At 33.8% G+C, this 20,927-nt stretch overlaps 1 protein-coding gene across 3 annotated transcripts in view; it reads right to left on the reverse strand.

The window, feature by feature from the left end:
- LOC106615678 (probable serine/threonine-protein kinase yakA) overlaps positions 1-20,927 on the reverse strand; it is an 80,243-nt gene that overhangs the window by 13,474 nt on the left and 45,842 nt on the right. For all 3 annotated transcript variants that reach the window (XM_014231995.3, XM_036376224.2, XM_070109636.1), the window contains one exon: positions 14,560-14,605. The gene's annotated coding sequence lies outside the window, so the exon portion shown is untranslated. The remainder of the gene's footprint in view (positions 1-14,559; positions 14,606-20,927) is intronic.

Raw genomic sequence — 20,927 nt, forward strand, 5'->3', positions numbered from 1 at the left:
CATCGACAATATTCATGTATAGAGAAACCAGAAGTTTGCTGCACCTTAGAACTGATGGACTGTTTAATTAGACCAAAACATAGCAGTAGGCTATATTGAATTGCCGTGCTAACATAAAGAAATTTTGTATACTGATATTTTTATGGCAAAAAAAATCTAGGGGGAACCATTATAAATCTAGCAAAAATCTGAAAGACTTAGGAAATTGAGTTTGTTGGCTTGAGCTTTCATTGACATTGGGTTATAAGCACTGGTTAGAGTTGGATAATTATAGATTATAAAAATTTATACTGCTTACAGTCAGTGAACTACAGGGTAAAACACTTCAAAACTTTAGGTAAAAACTCGAACTCATTGCTGAACTGATAAGCAATAGATTTGAAGAAAATATTTGCTGACAGTTTACTTGCTTTTTGTACAATAAATAACTGGAATTTTATTATAAGGGGTAATTCTAGTGTAGACATTTGTTTTTTTTTTATTTAAGCTTAATCTTTCAAGAATATGTCCTTAAAAGGATTTGTCAAGATTTTAATTATTTCTGGAGATATGCATATATAGCCATTGTAGTGACACGACACCTAAATCAGTTGTGGCGACTGACGCAACCCGAAACTTTCATGGCATTTTTCTCGAAACAACTTTTTTTCAAAATCACGATTTTTCTAGTAATACTCGACCGATTTATTTGAGTTACTTACATACACAGATTTTACCATAAGAAATTCATTAACCTCAAATCATACTTTGACAAAAAAAAATGATAACGCTTGGTTATCGTTCAAAAACATCAAAACTTAAACTAGAAAACTCTCGAACTTTACCCAATATGAAGAGACCATCTGTTTCAGTGCTAAATCTTCGACTACGTGTCAATAATAGTGTGATTATAGCGGTCGATTACTACCAACTCTTGTTATAGTAACATATGTAGAAATGTCAAAGTCAAGAAACTTATCTTGAGTGGTTACCTACACTATCTTTCATATTTATATATACTTTATTATACTCTGAACAGGACATATTAAGTTTAACACGAAGTTTGTAACACCCAGAAGTAAATGTCCGAAGCCCTATAAAAAACATATTCATAATATAAATGATTAGCAGTCGAGCTGAACCGATTTAGTCATGTCCGTCTGTATTTACGCGAACTTAACTCTCACCTTTTGAGAAATTTTGCTGAAAATTTGCACACGTCCTTTTCTTCCCAAATAGCTGCTCATTTGTCGGAACCGCCCATCCGACCACTGTAGCATAAAATTGCTTTACAAACCCATCGATCAAAATCCAGTGCTTGTATGGAAAACTGTTTTATTTGAGTTATCCAAGGCAACGGAAAGAAAAACTGGCACTATATAGAATCCAATAGCCTTCCACAATAGGGATGTAAAATATCTATATATATATAAATTATCTTTAATATATGCTATTTAAAATTTAAGCAGTCAGTTTATTAGTATAAGTATATACCAAGGCAGAATAGAAACAAAATGAATCAGATTTATATTGGCACTACCCAGAGAATCAGTGAAATAAGCGTAAAAGATCAATGCACGATTGGAAAGTCGTGGGCGTCAAACGATACTTGTTCTTAGTGAAAGCAAGATCTATATAGTCAAGTGAAGACATAAGAGTATGTAAGTTTATGAAGTATAAAGTATTGTATAGAGTACAGCAAGGTATTGACATACAAGTAAATATCACCTTATCGCTGAGATTAAGAAGTCATGTGAAAATTTCTTAAACGCCCACATTTTGTGGTGTCATAAGCGATCAGCTATCAATGTGTGCTATGTTCATATTGTATTTCAGACAAGCTCCACTGCAGAACTTTACAAACTTTTTAAAATTGAAAAGAAAATCATCAATACAACAACAGTAAACGAGATCGGTTGTTTGCTACGTTTCGAGGTTGCGAACAAATCGATATCATAAATTGTGTTTGTACTAAGAAATGTCTGTTAATTTATGCAACTACCGGGCGGTCGACATTTTCCCAATGCATAAATTATCAAATACACACATGTAAAGATAGAGAAGGCCGTAGAATAAAGCGAACGAGCCACAGCAGCCACCAAGCGAAATGAACAGATACGACGCGAACCGACAGTGAATACCACATGAAGTACCGTAGTCCCAAACGTAGACGTGACATTGAACGTGTGGATGGACGGGATGCAACGTTAAAGTCTCGCTTGCGCTATGCTGCACGAAGCTTCCAGGTAAAGCTGACGTACAAAACGTACAACAAGTCACTAGTAGAAATATGAAGTGGAATGAAACCGCAGGCGGAAAAATGTGGACAAGCATATACAATAACGGATAGTGCGTGTCGTTGCAGAGTTGTTGTGTGGCTAAAGTGTGCCACCAGAATACAGATGAGTAAGTGCGACTATTTAGATGACAAACTTGCCACAGATTTGTAGTGGATTGAATGGGATTGGCAAGGCGACTTGTCGCGCTGTCGGCGGGGACTAGGTCACACTAGTGCCACAATTTCCAATGCGAATGTGAGTTGTCGTATTAACGACATTGCATACTGAGCGCATGTGGCATAAGCGCATGCGAAAAAACCTGTCGCAGGTGCTTGCCTAATGCATTATACATATGTATGTGCAGCACAAGAGTTAGAAAAACGAGTAGTCAATGTGGCGGTACAAATTTCATATGTAATATATTTCTTTAAAGCACAACAAGTAGTTTACAGGAAGCGATGGCTGCTCGTTTATTGATTGCTCAGCTCAGTTTGCATTGCTTCGCTCGCGCTTCCAATGTGAGCGAATCGATAGAGATGCGTTGTTTCTAGATATGCATTGGACAAATGTGCAGATAACTTCAATTGATTGACCAGTTTGCTTAGGAGTGAGGAGTATGTATAAATACATATAGATATATGGTATGTACATATTGACAGCAGCAACGGTGACTGACATTTACAAGATTAGTGAACTTCACTGGCTGATCTGCAGTTGTTCAACTGTTCTGTCATTAAGCCGTTGCTCTGATCTTCGTTTGCTTTATTTTTGTTACTGATATTTTTTTTTCTTTCTTTGTGTTTATGATGACTTGTTTACTTCCCTCTTTTCTTAGTAATCACCAAACTTCCTTTGGAAAACATATCTTTGCGTGAGAATTTTGTTTTAACTTTACTTTTATCTCTTTGTTGGTGTTTATAGACTTGAAATCAATTTGGTGGAAAAAATGTGGACAGTTATTATTATATAAAATATCTGAGATGTAAATGAAAAATGTATTTAATTTGTGCATGAATTAACTGATAAAATATTAATTTTCAAAAGAGAGGTCGCTTCATATTTTGTTTGTATTTGGGGTATATTAGAAATTTCTTCTAAAGTTGATAATTTATAAAATATAGCGATTGCGAGCAAATTTTTCTGTAGTACAATTGTAGTCAGGCATATACCATAGCATTAACCAAAATGAAGTAGTGTACTTTGGGTTTTTTCTGTGCCAAATTCTGTTTTTTCTCTAGTAATCACTAGTAATCAGCTTCTCCTTGGTTTTATTAGAAGGACCTACAAGTTCTAAAACTTGGAATGGATGGTAGAGGTTTTGAGAGGAGGTATGTTATAGTAATGCAAGATTTGCCGTTTGCTGCCTAGAGACGACCGCTGTGCAACATTTTTTTCGGTCGGAAAAGACATATAAACAGGCTCCGTCTATGGTATGGCGTGCGTGACGGTGCTGTGCTTAACACAGATAAAAAAAAACTTTCAAGTCCTGTATTACGGTGGCAAAAAAATGTGAGCATCCGAAGTATTCCAGCATTGCTACTAACTGTAGCTGAAGAATATATTGCAATTTGTAGGTGCTTGTTTTAGCATTCCTCTCATTCTTGAAATCTTGACCAAAAAATCTATCAGGTATTTCCATGTTATTTGACATCTCGGATCGAAAGAAATTTGTCTTCTAATATGTACCACGAAAAGTTAAAATTATAATATTAGCAGAAAATTGTGGTGACTAAACAAGAAGAGGATGCGTTCATAAAATATCTTGCAGAGAACGGGTGTTTAGTTAAATAAGTAAATCGGAGCTCGATTAATATTTTGGTACCCTTAAAACCGTGATTAGAACGACTTTAATACTATTTATTAATGTAACGTGGTTGGAACACGAAACACAAACTTCTACTGATATTTTAATCGATTCAGATGATTAAGAAAATTGGCAACAGTGCTTCGGCGAAAACGAAAAATTCATGAATCAACGATGGTAGTTTTTGATTTGTCAGAACTCTGTGAACTTGTAGGGTGGTGGAGCTGAAATATTCTACAATAACATGCGGTAGAAGTCTTTTTTATCATCCTACGGTCATCCAAAAAAGCATACTAACTCATCCCAAGGGTTCAAAGAGGTCGCAATCTCGCGTTTGCGAGAAAATAGTGAAAATTTCAAACGATTGTCCTGGAACCCATTTCAAAACCTCTTAACCAACAAGCCTTGTGCTTTATAGCAAAACACTGGGAATGTAAGTGTGGCTCAAAAACAAAGTTCTGGACTTACTATTCAAAGATGATTGGCCAGCTCGTAGGCCAGACTTTAATAGAAGGCGTGGCTAGCTTTACTCGACAACCACTATTGAGCCGTTGAAGTGAGCCCTTGTCTATACAGTGGACGATTTTCACATGCATGATGTGGGTCTAGTGACAGACCGTCTCAAGTCGTGCTGGTAGGCAAATAAAGTCATTTTGAATCATTGTTTTTAAATATGGAGGATAGTAAGGTGGACCAAACTATAGTGCTTTCTTTGTCTTCGCGAGGGCATAAACATCCATAGATATATATACAAACATAAAAGCAAATCCAAAATAAATCCGAAAGAAATAAATCTTTACAAATCTGTACATAAGAGTACATACATATATGGTACATAACGGCTTTGCACAAAATCGTGCTTGTTGAAAACTGCAACACACCGTTGTGCTTGAAAAAGACAAATGGCACATTTGTGTGGCAATCAATTGGCGTGTGTAAACGACAAGAGGCGCAAAAGTAAGAAAGTCAAATTAAAAGAGCCATTTACGCCCACCTGCCCACTTCAGTTGCAATCAATTGCAGTGCCACTCACGCATACCCACACACGCAGCCAAAAATACTTCAGCCAATTAACAGTTGCTCAAGTGGGGAGTCAAAAGTAGCGGCGCCGGCGCGTTCCTCATTGCTTGTGTCGCCTTGAATGTTAACATAGTCAAATTAAAGCAAATAAATCACAGCGAAAAGGAGGTTGGCCAACAGATGAACACTGCGCAATTGCCAATTCAGCGCAAGCGCCTGCAAATACACGCATAGATACATATACATATATGTATATATATAGACGGAGCGACTATGTATGTGGGTATGCAAATGCAGGTGCTAAAGTGTACATTAAAATTAGCTTGATATTTCGCCGAAGCAGTAATTCTGCGTTGGAGTTGTTGACAAAGTCGTAAAATGTTGCAAGCACTCGATTCAACCAGCTCGCATATAAAGTATGTCTGTCTGGTGTGGCAATTAGGCAACAGCGCGGAAGCCAATAAAAATCAAGCGGCAGCTTGTCGTAAAACATTAGTTCGTCCTCGAAAAAACTCGCAAAAACACTTAACTGTTTGACGATGAGTTGTGCGCATGCGCGGAGTTTTTACATTTGAGTGCACATTCGTATGTTTGTATGTATATGGATTTATGTGATGACATAGTTTTTGGCGTAAAAACTATTGCTCTGAAATATTGTTTTGTGAAGTTTCGAATTATTTATGTTGCGACAATGTTGCTCAACTTGTGCTGCGTTAATTGCCTTTCTATAAGCTGAACAAGGTATATAAATTTTGCCGCGAAGTTTGTAACACCTAAAAGGAAACGTCGGAGATCCTATAAAGTGTATATATAAATGATCAGCGCTACGAGCTGAGTCAATCCATGTCTGTCTCTCTTTATATTTTTGCAAACCAGTCTCTCCGGTTTTGGGATATCAATCCGAAATTTTACATACGGATATCGGACCACTACAGCATATAGGTGGCATACACACTGATCGATCAAAATTAAGATAAAGATATTTTAATGATTACAAAAATGTTTATAAATTGTCAGAAAAAAACAAATTTGAGCATTAGCTAATAAAATATAACAGATCAGGATGGCGAGACGAGTTGAAACCCGGGTGACTGTCTGTCCGTGCAAGCGATAACTTGAGTAAAACTTGAGATATCTTGCTGAAACTTGGTACACATATTCCTTGGTACCCAAGGAAGGTTCGTATTCCAAATAGGCGGAATCGGACTATTGCCACGCCCCCAAAACACCATTAAACGAAAACTTTAAAAGTGCCATAATTAATCCGCAAATTAAGATGCAAAATTTTATTGGTACAGGAGATCGCAGTAGCCAGGGACATCTGTCGATATACCTAACATAAATATTTTGAATTTTCCGGTTCACTTTATACCGCACCTATCAGCCAATATGTAAGAAATCTAATTGAAATTCAAAAATAATTCATTCAAATTCTAATTGAAATTCTAATAACAGTGTATTTTCTTTATTTAAATGGATGGTGCTGTTCCTCCGCTTTTGTTCGTTGCAAGTTTCAAGAGTAAGAAATGTTCTGTTACAAACGAACTAAGCTCTTCCTTACTGGTTTTTTTCAAAAATTGTCTCTTACGTCTTAGCAAGCTCGATATATTCAATACAGTGTTTTCAAAATTATTTTCATATAAAATAGTGAGCTTTTTCTTACATAAAGCATTCAATATTTATTTAACCGAAGATTGTTAAAATTAAGAAAACCAATAAGAAGTGATTTTAAAAAGAAAAACATGCAAGAAAACCTTTGCCGACGAACATATTCTAATTCTCTATATATTTAATCTATATAATTAAAACATTATATAATTACGTCTTCAGTTTAAATCAAGCTTGAACTAAGCGCTAACCGAGTAAAGCAAATTGGAAGTAGGCGTCCTGATGAGCTGATTTTTTTAGAGAACTCGATCTTTACTAATTATGTGTATGTGGTCAAAATTAGAGACTTATTGGGGACATACATACTTTTCCAGTATGAGATCTATAAGAGACTTTCAGAGATGAAAATATTCCAAAAAGGAGAACTTAGGGTCAAAAAGTTTGGCCGTGGAAGACATTCACTAATATAAATAAAATACATCAGCACACAAGGTTTTTGTATGGCCAATGTGCATGTTACTGGCAACTTCCCTTTAAGCCTAATTCAGTAGATTTTCAATTAGAAATATGTATAAGCATGATTACAAAAAGTCTAGTACCATCAAGGCAAGTGGCATAATTACTTCGGAGTAGTTAATTGTAGATAAACCAAAGTTAATTACGCAAAACAGAAAAAAAGTTAAATATAACTGTGGAAGTTTTCTATGGACGTAAGAAAAAGGAAACCAAAATATGGTACATTATTCGGTCGCTCGAAAAGAAGCCATTCATTCACTAGGTTTCACTATTTTTAAAGAGCTTTTCTTAATATGTTATCTTAAAAATATAATATAATAATAGAGACTTATAGGGTGAAGAAGAGAATGATAAGCCCTTCTCCAAAAACCTTATATTAATTTTTATTTTTAAATACTCGAATGTCATACCATAAGAAAGAAATAATTTATTACATTAAAAAAATAAAAAGGTGTTCCTCACTTAATATGTATACATACATACAAGTATATGCACATGCTTAAATAAATTTTAATTGAAATTAATTTCGTAAGCGAATTGAAAAATGCTTAGCCAAATTAACAAAGTGAATGGTGAATTTTTTACTGATGGACCAATGCATTAGAGTAGCCAGTATATTTGTGTGTGTATATATACATTAGAGCGGGTCGATTTTTTTCGAAAAAAATTCTGATATACTTGTATGTTATAGTTGTCTGATTTTCTTTATTTTCACTGTCATTGTTAGGAATATGTTGGAGAACAGTTCTGCAATATTAGGAGCTCTTAGCTTTTTAATTAAAGACATGCAACCGGAAACTAAAATAACTGAATAATCGGTTGTATGGGAGATATGTGATATACTTGTAGTTGTTCGATCTTATCAACTCCGACAAATGATGAATAGAATTTCGACATGCACCTATGTATTAAATTTCATTCGGGTATCTCAAAAACTGACGAAAAAAATTATAATCCCAAAAAATTAAAGTTAATAAATTTAAACAAAAATAAATTTCACTTCACGTACAAAATCTGGCTCGAAACCGGTTTTGGTCCCATATTCTCTTAGCCAAAGTTGTTCAAATTTGATCCGTAAAACATTTTCCACATACGCAATTTTTTCATTTTTTTGGCTTCCTGTAAATCAACCCGCTCTAATACACATAAACAAATTTAAAAAAAAAAATAATTTAAAAGTTTGTTTATTTATGTTTGCGTAAAGGAAAATTTGTGTGCAGTTTTTTTTTGCAGTTAAGTTACGTAATGTTGTTACGAGTATTTACTTAGTTAGGCACTAACCGCTAGTAATGAATTACGAGTAAATGTAATTAAATTGTAAGCAAGTACGACGGAGACATCGGCCGACAATTAAATTTGTTTTAAACGCTAATTAGCCGTAATAAAAATCAGGAAGTATTGTACTTTTTGCATAATAAAAATAAAATTAAAATTAAAAAATAGTAAGTTTTACTTACAATTGGAATTTAGCTAATCATTCACTTCCTATTTTTTATTGTTTATACTTTTGCTGTTTTTGTTGCAATCATTTTTCTTTGGCCAAAAAGGGTACTTAATTTAGCTAGTGAACACTTTTAATGAAGACACAATTTTGCTCAGCTACAACCTGAAATCCTACAATTCTTCGCCAACAGCTGATTATATGTTTACTTAAGCTATAAAAATTAAAAGTTTAAAGTATTGTAGAAAGTTAAGGTCATCGACCTTAAAACGACCATTCCCACGACAATCGGCTCTACGTAACATGAAAGTGCCGGGATTTTTGTCTGGAGTGGATTCTTAACCCACAATTGTTTGGGGATGACAAATCGAAATCGTCGAAATTTGCAGAGTCTCAAGAAGTCTTAGCTTCGAGCAGCAACGTCAGTACTAATATTGAATAAAGTAACTTTATTAAACTAATTATTATAGGTTAGTTTGCATAACGGCTCTGAACTTGTAACAGAATTTATGGCATTAGTAAGTATTTCTATTATAGGGTCTCCGACGTTGCCTGGGATGTTCCAAACTTCGTGGCAATCTTAATATACGCTGTTCAGGGTGTAAACATATGTAGTTTACCATTCGTGCCTTCACGTTGCAAAAAGGAGGAAATATTTCTGTCATATGGTTGCTATTTAGATATCACGCTATTATGAGCGCTACCATAATGCTTTGCCACCACATACCGTTTATTGTTTCATAACAATTTATTATTTATTGCTACATTTCTGATTTGCGTCATTTTCAATACTGATTTCAATATCTGACACTGCGGACCACAACTTGTCGCATTTGGCAAACATAAATGTGGTAAGCAGACATAAATTATTGTCGCACATTGTCTGACACGCAACATTGCAATCGATCAGTTTTGTCAGTGTGCGGGTGTTTTCCACCATTCATTTCCCGTCCCAAGTATTCTGCACACTTTCCCCACTGCGACAATTCGCAAGCAACATGCAATTATAACAATAACAATAAAGTTATGAACAACCATTGTTTACATGAGCATTTGTCGGCCAAATATAGTATTGTATATACAGACAAATTGATTGGAGACAGAACGCGAACATGAGATCAACTCGGCTTAGATAAGCGCTGTGGCACACCCATTTGCCCATGCGCAGGCGGAAATAACTCGGACATTATGTGTGTATATGTGTACGTGTATTAAGCGACAAGTCACTAGCTCAGCGTCGTCTGATTTCTTATACATTTTGCTTGCAGTTGAAGCTTTTACCTATTCGTTTCGTAACACCGTTAAATTAACTCAATTTACTTGTCCATCAAATGAAATTTCTATTGTGACAATGACACGCTGTATATCTCGTGATTTTCTCATACTTTTGTTTTTGGTTTTTGGCTTTTGTTTTCCTTGATTTCGTGTTGTAAAAGGTGTAAACACGTTTTGCAACAATCAGAAATGTAAGACATTCAAAAGACATTTGATGCGTCTAATTATGTACTCGTATGTACTCGTGTGTGCTGCTGTGACGAAAACGAGTACTATGTTACTTAATTGCGCTGGTTAATTAAGCGTAATGAGTGAAATTTAATTTCAATAACGTGACATTATGTTTGGTGAGATAATAACAATTAAATTGAAATAAAATTTATAATAATTTTAGTGGAAAAATAAACAAACTCCTATGTACCTATGAATGCACCAATGAAAGTCTATTTGACGATGACTACATTCTTTTTTTTTTTAAGCTATAAGCATAATAAAATCAAAAAGTGTTTAACATTTCAGGTTTGTTGTCGCTTTAAAACACAGTGTATAACTTCATTATAAGGTGTTATCTGCAGGTTTGAATGAATTTTTGGACGAACTTTATCGTTTTCTTGGTTTTATTCAAAGATCGCAGGGAAACCCGCTATTAAATCACAATGTAATTTTTAGAGAAGTGTTTTCATGTCAGGAATAAATCGTACATTTGCAACTTATCTCACAGGCCTTTTCGAAAACGGAAACCAGTCAGAGATAAGGAAGAATGGGGGAAAGTTTCTCGCGGTCCCGGAGTTCTGAGGGCGGCCAGGTGCTCTGCAACAATATTTTTTAGATTACTTTCTTCAGCAATTAATGGCTCAGGGGGCTTCCCGGGCCCTTGGTTCCTCCCAATGACCCTGAATGTATTCAAATATTTTGTTCAAAATTGTTCAATACACTATGGCTCCGTTTTAGCCGAGGTGATATATTATACAACATATGATATAAGGTCAGCCGTAATTTGTAAAATTTTTCTATTAGGTATTTGGGGACTAGGGGAAAGATTGACCCGATGTTGTCCATTTTAGGCATTACTATACACTTTTACGAAATAAAGATGCTCACTGAGTTTCTTTAGGATAGCTGACATATTGTCCGATATATACGGAATAAAGTCAACCGGAAGTTCGGAAGTCTTTATATTAGATATATGTATCTTTATATTAGATAGCACCGATTTAACCAATTTTTGACAGAAGGATACATTATTTCCATGAAAAGATTTTTTCTGCTTTTCAATTTGAAATCAAATTCAACTTTTTGAAGGTAACAGCCTATAAGGCTTTATAACTTCCCAACTAAGTTGCAAGAATGGCGAGTGGTGAGTCACATCGATGCTTATGGCCTAACGTTATTCTGAATAAACTCAATTCCTATTTTATTAGCCAAAGCTGCCGCTTCTGGGCGATTGCTTCCTTCAGACGGTCCAATTGTTGACAGTACAGGTCGGAATTAAAATGATGATACCCTATAGTAGATGATTCCTTGCCAATCCATCAAACATATAGCAAAACTTCCCTGAACGTCCTCAGGCTCACCGCGATTCGACGTCTTAAGTGATCCACTTTTCATCACGAAATGGATCGATTTTGTTGCTACTTGTAGATGTAATTTCAGTCCATAAACTTATTGCGTTAACTTTTCTTTTTTTCTTTTGTTACCTTTCAACAATTCTTTACTTTCTAACTTCTAACAACACACACAGAACAAAGTTTGCAATATTTCAAAGTTATTTTTTATTAAATAAGAAGTATCTCTTGATGAAATGTTGATATATGTATATATTATACATATGTGAGAAAATATTTTACTCTAATTAAAAAGTAGTGTGAGATAGAAATGTTATGAAATAGCACAATAAAAACTGCATAACACAGCATAATGCAAAGAATTCTTTATCTGCCGCAAACAACTGTAATTGCCCATTTACAGTTGTTGAAATCGGAAGACAGAGAGCACAGCACGCAAATGTATGTATGAAAAATTATAACAGATAAAGCATAAAATATTACGCTTGCAACACAAACGGACATTCAACTTGAACTCTAAAACAACTCGTGTCAACCGAGGCGGCGAAGATGAAGCAAAAGAAACGGGAAGATCACAGACAGCAGCCAAAGCGAGTGGCAAACGATAAAAAAGGTAAAAGTAGACTACATAACCTGCTTAAGAAATGATGAAAGCAGAAAAGGGTAGCAATAAATAAACAGAAAACAGCTGCAGCATGCAAGAAATGCCAGTTAATTTGTATAAACACAAACACACACATACATGCATACATACGTATGTAGGTAGATAATTGTATAACATAGGAGAACAGCAAATAATATTGTATAATTATAAAGTCACACGTTGCGTTGAAATGCTGTGGAAAATGAGCTGACACACAGAAGCCACACACAGCACGAGACACAAAAAGTATATGTATGTATGTAGGCAGGCAAGCGGATTCAACAGCAGCGAACAGCAACAGCTGACGCCGCAGCATAATTAACATAAAAGGCAAGAAGTGCCATTATGTAATAATTATATGAGATAGGGACAAAAACAGCAGCCGAACTGCTGAAAAAGCCACACTTGAACTCCAAATTGCTTGAAACTGCAACTGACAGTGTTTAATTAAGATAACAATCGCATGTTGTAGCGAAACAAGCACACTCTACATACACATTGACACATGCGCACTGGCGTATGAGCAACCTCTTGTGATTACATAAATGCATTATAATAAATGCGCGCGGTCGCTCGCCTGTTTTATGTATGTGTAGGTGTGCATGATCCGAATGTGAATGTGTGTGTGCATTTGCATGCCTTAAACGCTTCCGCCTCCATTGACATTTGCTCATGTCATGCCACTAAATGTTGCAATCGGGTTTAATTACAAGTAACCGTAACTTAGCTGTAAATCCAGCAATTTTTCATAAGTATGAACACACAAGTTGCATTTATGTGTGTAATAATATTCATAGTTTCATAATTACCAAGAATATTGCAAAACTCAATGACTTATAACAACGTGAGTTAGGTTAGGTTAAGCTGGCTAACCGTGATTAGGGACATTTTTTTGCTTCAAAAAAATATAATATATATAAGATTGAATCCGTGCGGCTTGCCAAGAGTTGGTTATTATTAAATTTTTTTCTAATATAACGAACATACTTTGGAAAGCTACTGCCCTTTTGAGTCTTTTTCAGGTTTTTCAATCATTTGCAGCAGAGATAAAGGAACGCCTAATTCTCCTGTCACTTGAAAATCGAGAGCAACTCACCTGGAATGGTCAGATTGAATTCCTATCAAAAATACATGTGAACGGAGAGATTTGTTGTCGCCGCTTAAGATCACTGCTAATATAATGTAATGCTTCGTAATATTAATTTTCAATTGAAAATAATAAAAAAACATTTAATCTTTTTCATTATTTTAATATGAAGCACTGGAAGCATTACTCGTTGAAGATTATTCCAAACACAAGAAGAGTTCGCAGAATCTTTGCAAGTAACTTCATCAGCCATTTCAAACCGTCTAAAAGCAACTGGATACATTTAAAAGTAAGGAAACTAGGTACCCTATGAATTGAAGCCAAAACTAGGTACCCTATGAATTGAAGCCAAAAAACGTTGAAAGACAATTTTGGATGTCAGAAATGCTGCTTGAACGCTACAAAAGAAGAGTTTTTGCATCGGTTTGTGACTGCTGATCAAAAATGGATACTAACTCTACCGTCTACAACCAGCCAAATTAACGGAAAAGCCGAATATCTATTACATTGTATTTGGTGGAATCAGAAGGGCATATGAGCTCCTAAAACCGGGTGACGCTACCGACTACAACTCATCAAATTAGAGCGAGCGATTGCCAAAAACTGCCCGGAAAAGGGGAAATAATTTTTCATCATAACAAAGCTCGACCTCATGTTGCAAGTCCCATTAAAAACTATTTGGAAAACATCGGCTGAGAAGTTTTGCTTCACACGCCAAAAAAAATGTTTACGTATGTTTTCACATAACTAAAAAATAGCTTTTGGAGAAAAAAATAACCAGAGAACATAATTCCCAGAATAATTTTAATGCACCCCGACATTTTTTTAATACATTTCGCGTTCCGATTTGCTTAAAATTTTTCGTTTGTGTATGCTTTATCAATGAACAGACTGAAATTCTGAACAAATATCAATGGATGGATCGATGGTTGTAGTATTATGACGTTATAAAATAATCAGCCAGTCCTGAACTATGGATGTTTCAATGTTGACCACAGAGAGCCCAGTAGAAACAGAGTTGAAAACAGAGAAAAATTATATATCCAATAAGCTTTTTATATCTATAACAAAACTTATCTAAATGGCATTTCTAGCCACATTCACTGGGTTATTAACCAAAATATTCGGAACTCCTTTTATTCACTGCTGTCTTTTTAAAAAATATTTTTATTTTTAACCAGGCCTCCATTCTGAATACATATGTATTGAATATTAGTTTTTTAGCAAAGGAATAAAAACAATATTTCTTTCTATCTCTCTCAAATTTGGATCTGGCTTGTGAAACATATAGTACCATAAATAAATATTTTAATATATTCAATTGTTTTTGGATCCTACTTACCCAAAAATTGTTCCTTTCTAATTATTCGTTAACCTTGTTCTTAAGACTGCAAAAAAAGAAAAAAAGAAAAGAAAAATGTATTAATATCACATTGATATACATATATAGTATGTTATATATACGTAAGTTTTTTTTTATATTTTAATAATTTAATAAATAAATGTATAATATTTTCTAGGAAGTAAATGCTGAGTCATCTTTTGATAAAAAACTTTGTTTCGTTAACTTTGGTTGCACCGAAGCTATAATACCCTTCACAATTACAATACAAAAACTTCCTTACCAGAACTTGATTCCGATATATATACTTTATAGTGTCTCTGATGTTTCCTTCTTGTTGTTATAAACTTCTTGGCAAACTTAATATACCCTTTTCAGGGTATAGTAATAGACAAGAAAATAATATAATATATCTAATCCAAATTTATACTTTTTTGCACATTCAAAACTATTACGAGGTAGCTAAACAAGACAGTTTTTCAAATAAAATATGTAATCAGTTCACATTTTTTACAAAAGCCTACAATGTTGCCTGTTTTAGCAAAATTAAAAAAAAACAAAGAGAAAATAAATTCAGTTCCGTGTAAGTATGTTGCCGTCTTTGAAGAAGGAAGCAACGCTTTTAAATGAAGTTAAACACGCGATTCCGAAAAGCAAAAAAAAAAATAATAATAATAAATAAATAATAAACAGAAATACATGCGTACGCATAAACAAAAGTAAAGGAAAGTGTAAAACATGGTAAATCTTATTGTTTGTGGCAAAATAAGTGTAAAAAAAAAATTAGCAAAAAAAAAAAGCAACCAAAAACAATAAAAGAAAATCGCGGCAAGGTCAATACACGAAAGCAGCCAATTATGCTTAGTATGTATTTTATTTTGTTGGATGAAAAATTGTGCAACATCAAGTAAAATCTAAAGCACTGCCAAAGAAATCAAAAAATAAACCCAAAAGCGAACCTGTAAAAATGAGAATAACTTCAAATACAAACACACATAAAGTGAAACCAATAACAGCGCGATTAAATGTTGTTAAATATTCAATAAAAATTAATAATCAGCAATCAAAAATTTACCAAAATGCCTCGCAATAAAATTTGCAAACTATAATTTAAGCTGTAAGCGGCTGCTGTCTCGGCGTTTTCGAGCAAACGCTTGCAAAAATCAGACTAACGCAATTTGGTTTATTCCATTATTTCGGTTCAGGCAGATAACAAGTTTTTTTTTTTTAACTACTTCACAATAATAATATGTTGTATTTGATTATTCAATTAATTTTGGCTAAAATTAAACAACAATTCATTGAACGTGCGTGTATGAATGACAGTGAAGGCAAAGTGCTGATAGGTTATGTATTGGAGGTGCGGAACTTGGACTACCGCAAACTGGTTTAATGATCATTAAATTAGGTGTTCACTATGTTTGGTTTATATGTACATATATTTGCTTACATATGTACATTTTTCTTATGAGAATCAGTTAACAATCAAAAATATTTCCGAAATTTTCCATTGGCTCTTAAAAGATTGTTTAAAGAAATTTAGATCATTGCTTATGCCTTAAGTAATACAGATTACTATAATTTATAGATAATGTCTCAATATATGATTTTAACCCTTGACCTTGCTGACAAGATGAATGTTAGTTAGTTTCAAAGTTGGCAGGCATAAGCAAGAAGGTTTTGTCATTGCCTATCAGGAGACGACTAAGTGACTAGTTCAGAAATGTGCAGACAAATGGACATGGCTATATCGATTCGATCATTTATGTATGTATATAATATTTAATAAGGTCTTCGACGTTTCATTCTGGATGTTCTCCGTGACAAACTTAATACTTGTTCTCTGCATAAAGTGTTCACGGCATAAAGTTGGTCGGAACTGAGATCGAGCTCTGGCTTTGTGTGGTGCTAGTTTGTGTTTCTAAGGGTATGCTAAGAGAATCGCTATCAAGAGAGCTGCTGTCAATAAAGTTATGACTTGGAAAATAAACTATGCTTGCATTTGTGGTAACAAGCAATAACTTCCCACTGAGGATATAACATTCGAATATTGCCCAGCACAGTGCAAAATCTTTCAATTATTTAATAAGATAGGATGCTTCAAAGAGGTGTTGAATGCAGGTGATTGTGAAGCTAAAACCATATGAAAAACTGCCAGTCACAGGCAGAGGACAACATTGGTGAACTCATAAAAAACGCAAGCATCTTGTTCATGAGTTGTTGCGAGATGTATGAAATACAGCAATCATAATCCCCATCCTCAGAAAAGACGTACGGTAGACTGCTAAAATTATTGCAGAGTTTCTCATCTGAACTTGGCATACAAAATATTTGCGAGGCTAATAGACCCGGAAGCTCAACAGTAGTTCAAAATTTGCCCTCACAGAGGATGGGAAAATTATTTCAGCACAATATTAGCATTAAAAGTCAAAAAGCCAGCAATATGTAGTTAAAGATAATGACGTAATATAAGGTAGAACAATGAGCTGAACCAACTTATTAAAGGTGAAAACATTATATGTTTTCTCAATATGCAACGATTATGATGTCTAGGCTCTGTAATAAGAATGGACACTATGAGCGCGCGGAAGAAAGTGCTCAATACTAAGACAAGACTAATATCAAGATTAATGTTTAACGAATTAAATTAAGCTATGAAAAGCTTGGTGTAAAAAATTGTAGAAAAAACGTAAGTGACGAGATGTCTGGAGGACATTCGTACAGCAGGTCAAAGCTCACAAATAGCTTTAGCGCGAAATGAAGATGATGTGAACAATATATGCGATGTTCTCTAGGCAGTAATTAGGCATTCATTATTACATTGCAATGGGGAAGGTATTTAATAAAGTACATTCATTCTTCAAAAAATTTTACTGTTGTAAATAAACTGAAATATAAACTATATAAATGTTATTAGTCGTAAATAAAATAGCAATGATGAATACTTAAGAAATATATATTATATAATAAAATTCAAAAAACATAGTTCTCAATGAAATATATCGCCTCTAAATCTAAAGCCTTATTTAAATTAAACATATAAGTAATCTATATTTCCATTAAAATCCATTTGCCTTGGTAAAGTGGGTTGCACCAATGGATTAATAAGAAATACTGACATTGGCAAACATTTCGTTAGATGTGGGTATCGAAAACTGGTCGCTGATTATGCAATTTTTATCGAACTAAAACCATCAATATATTTCAGGCTGTCAACAAGCATTCAATTAATTTAATTCGCTGCTTACCAAATATCGACTCAATAACTTAGAACAAAAGATAAAACGATGCATTAAAAATTAAAAGTGGCAGCTACAAAAGGAAATATTGCAAGCTAATTAACATAAACACAGAAAAGTACAATTAACATAAATAACAATAATTGAATGTTAATAAAATTAGTTAGAATTAAATCAGAGCATAAATTGATAATTTGGCTAGCTACCATTAGATACACAAGTAATTGTGTGAATAATAATATATATACAAATAAAGTCGAATGAGCCAAAGGTAAGACAAATAAGACGAGTCCATATTCTCATTTCTAACGAATCTGATTCTGCCATAGATGATTAAACGGACAATATCCTCTAGTAGAGAATCACTGCAGTAGTGCAGGAACTTTTTTAAAGCCATCTCCGATGGTGTGTAAATTTAAAAATATTACATTTTTTGCTTAACAATTTTTGCTGTGCATTTTTTAAATGTTTATAAATATACCATTTAAATTAAAAAGAAAATAATGGGAGTTTTTTTTTCCCCCAAAAATCGCCTTTTTTAAGCTGTCACACCCAAAGACTCTTTTAAATATCCAGTCAAAACAACCATGAAGCAATCAATCCAAACATTCGGCAACTACAAAGGGTATACCAAGAGGAACCAAACTATTTTCAGTCAGTCTTTCATTTTTGCAGTTTCTTGTTAAATTTGCAACATTTCGCTTCATTTATTGTTTATCTTTCAAGTCACTTTATTGTGTTTTTTATTATTGTATTTTATAGCGCTTCCTCAACACAAATCTTTCACAATTCCACACGCTTGCGACACACACACGCACACACCTATCAGCGGCGAACGCGCGTCACTCGGACTAACCGCAAATAGTGCTTGAATGACTTGCTTGCAGTGCATACAAAAGCGTGGGAAAATTGATTTCTCGAAATACATACATTTTAGTCTATAGAAATGAATATTATTTCACTTGAATAAATATGCAAACTAATCTTGAATAACAAAACGTAATAGACCATATCGGTTGAATATTTCAATAAACAATTAAGTTTATTTTGAATGCGATGAATATTAATGGTGTGGAATAGGTGTGGTTGATAGGGTATATTTTCATTATATATATGTATATAGTGTATACAGATACATTAAATGTAAAAATATATTATATTTCTAATCTATAAACTGATCTTGGTCAATTCGAAATTTTTTATAGTATTTGAATTTCCAAAGAGGGTAGCTGCCTAAGCATACAAATAAAAAAGTATAACTTAAGAAAAGTTTGAAAATTAACCCATCAATTGACTTGAAAATCCATGAAACAGTTAAAGCAGTTCACTAATTTGCGAAAACACTTTGAGGTAATGTCCGTAATGCAATTTGGAGCCCCTAAATTTTGGATATTTTCTTAAGGTATAAAATTTCCTGCCAAACCAGCTGCTCGGACAGCTTTACATGACATGTCTTTGACAATTATGTTCAATATAACTTGTCAAATTATAATCAAAAAAACCGAATAGAGATTTGAAGGCGTGCAAACTTTTTTCTAAAACTAGTTTTCTCCAAGAAAAACTTAATATTATATTTACCACCAAGCTATCATCTGCGTTGAGGCACATTTCTGTATAAGTGAACACAAAAATATGTAAAATTGTCGGAATTATTGGTCCATGAAAAGCAAAATGTACTGCTATAATATCGTTCACAGGGTCACATATACAGACAGACGTGGCTAAATCGACTTAACTCGTCGTGCTGCCCCACAATTTTTAGAGTTTATAGGAAATAAAAGTTTTTTAAACAATCGAAAATGATACGATATGAAGTCACAAAAAAAAGGTGGCTAAATAATCCTCAAGGTGGATGGACTAGAATTATAGCTCGCTATTCTATTGTATAGTACCAAATCTATCAAGGGCTCAACTTAAGGAGTTAGGCCAGATTAGCACTTCAAAGAAATTTATTATTTTCTGGCTTAAATTACACTTTAGGGTGCCAAAAGCACTATTCAATATTGGAAAAGTAAATAAATTTCCTGTCCATTTCGCTGCAGTATCGAAGCGATCGCTCAGCACGTAAAACGTGAAACGCTTTTTTTCGAAAGTGTATTGAATCGGTACTCGCAAACGATAGTGTGTATTCACCTGAAATTTTAAATATAGCTTTAAAATAATATTATCTAAGCAGCTACCTAAGATTAGTTTGTTAATATTGGAACTATTTTATTATCAGTTTTCAAGTCCGACATTTTGAGAGAGACTCTCGTAACTTGCAACGTGGATCAAAGCCTGGAAAACGAACAAAGTGTTCGAGATTTCCTACAAATTGACCGATAGATGCGGTGTAAAGTAAACTGGAAGTTCCAAAATATATATTTATATTAGGTACATGGTGACTAAGGGAAGTGTGCTGTCATCACAAAAATATTCTCCCCATATTTCATTACTAGAGTTCACAGATTGACCAATATTTTCGATAATAAATCAGCCATATGCGCTGGGGTAACATTTTTGGTGCATTGATCCTTGAAAATTTATAGTACAATTTCGATAATTTTGGGGCGTCAGATCAAATACCTTGAGTACATTATTGGGTTTTTTATATAATTATAAAAATGAGAAGTATTAGAAATATCTCTCTGAAACAGTGTCTTCTTTGCGAACTAACCTCACTTAACGTAAACTAACATCGGAGGCTGCAACCCCGTAGCATTTCTGTTATAATTCGCATAGCAATAAAGAACATTTATCATAATTAGCACAAATTAGTTATAATTCCATGAGTTATGTAAGACTTTATTTAATTTAAAATATATTGAGAATACAATGGAGTAACACTAATTAATTTAAAGTGACAAAGCATTATTTTGAAATCCGCTTAAAAGATGCCAAAGAGGAAACAAGATTCTTGCAAAGCCAACGGACAAAAATAATAGTAAAGAAAAAAAGCAAAAGCAAAACTTTGTAATTCAAAAATAGAAGTTTAGCTGACAAATACAAATGTGCAGCAATAAGAGTCAAAAACAAAAATCCACGAACGAATTAATGCGCATTAGATGAGTTGTGCGAAAAATGCTTAAAATTTTAAGTTTCCTTTTATTTATTTATTTATTTTGTTTTTGTTTTTATTTTTCTTTCGTA

Source organism: Bactrocera oleae, chromosome 5, assembly GCF_042242935.1.
Source record: "Bactrocera oleae isolate idBacOlea1 chromosome 5, idBacOlea1, whole genome shotgun sequence".
Taxonomy (NCBI): Eukaryota; Metazoa; Arthropoda; class Insecta; order Diptera; family Tephritidae; genus Bactrocera; species Bactrocera oleae.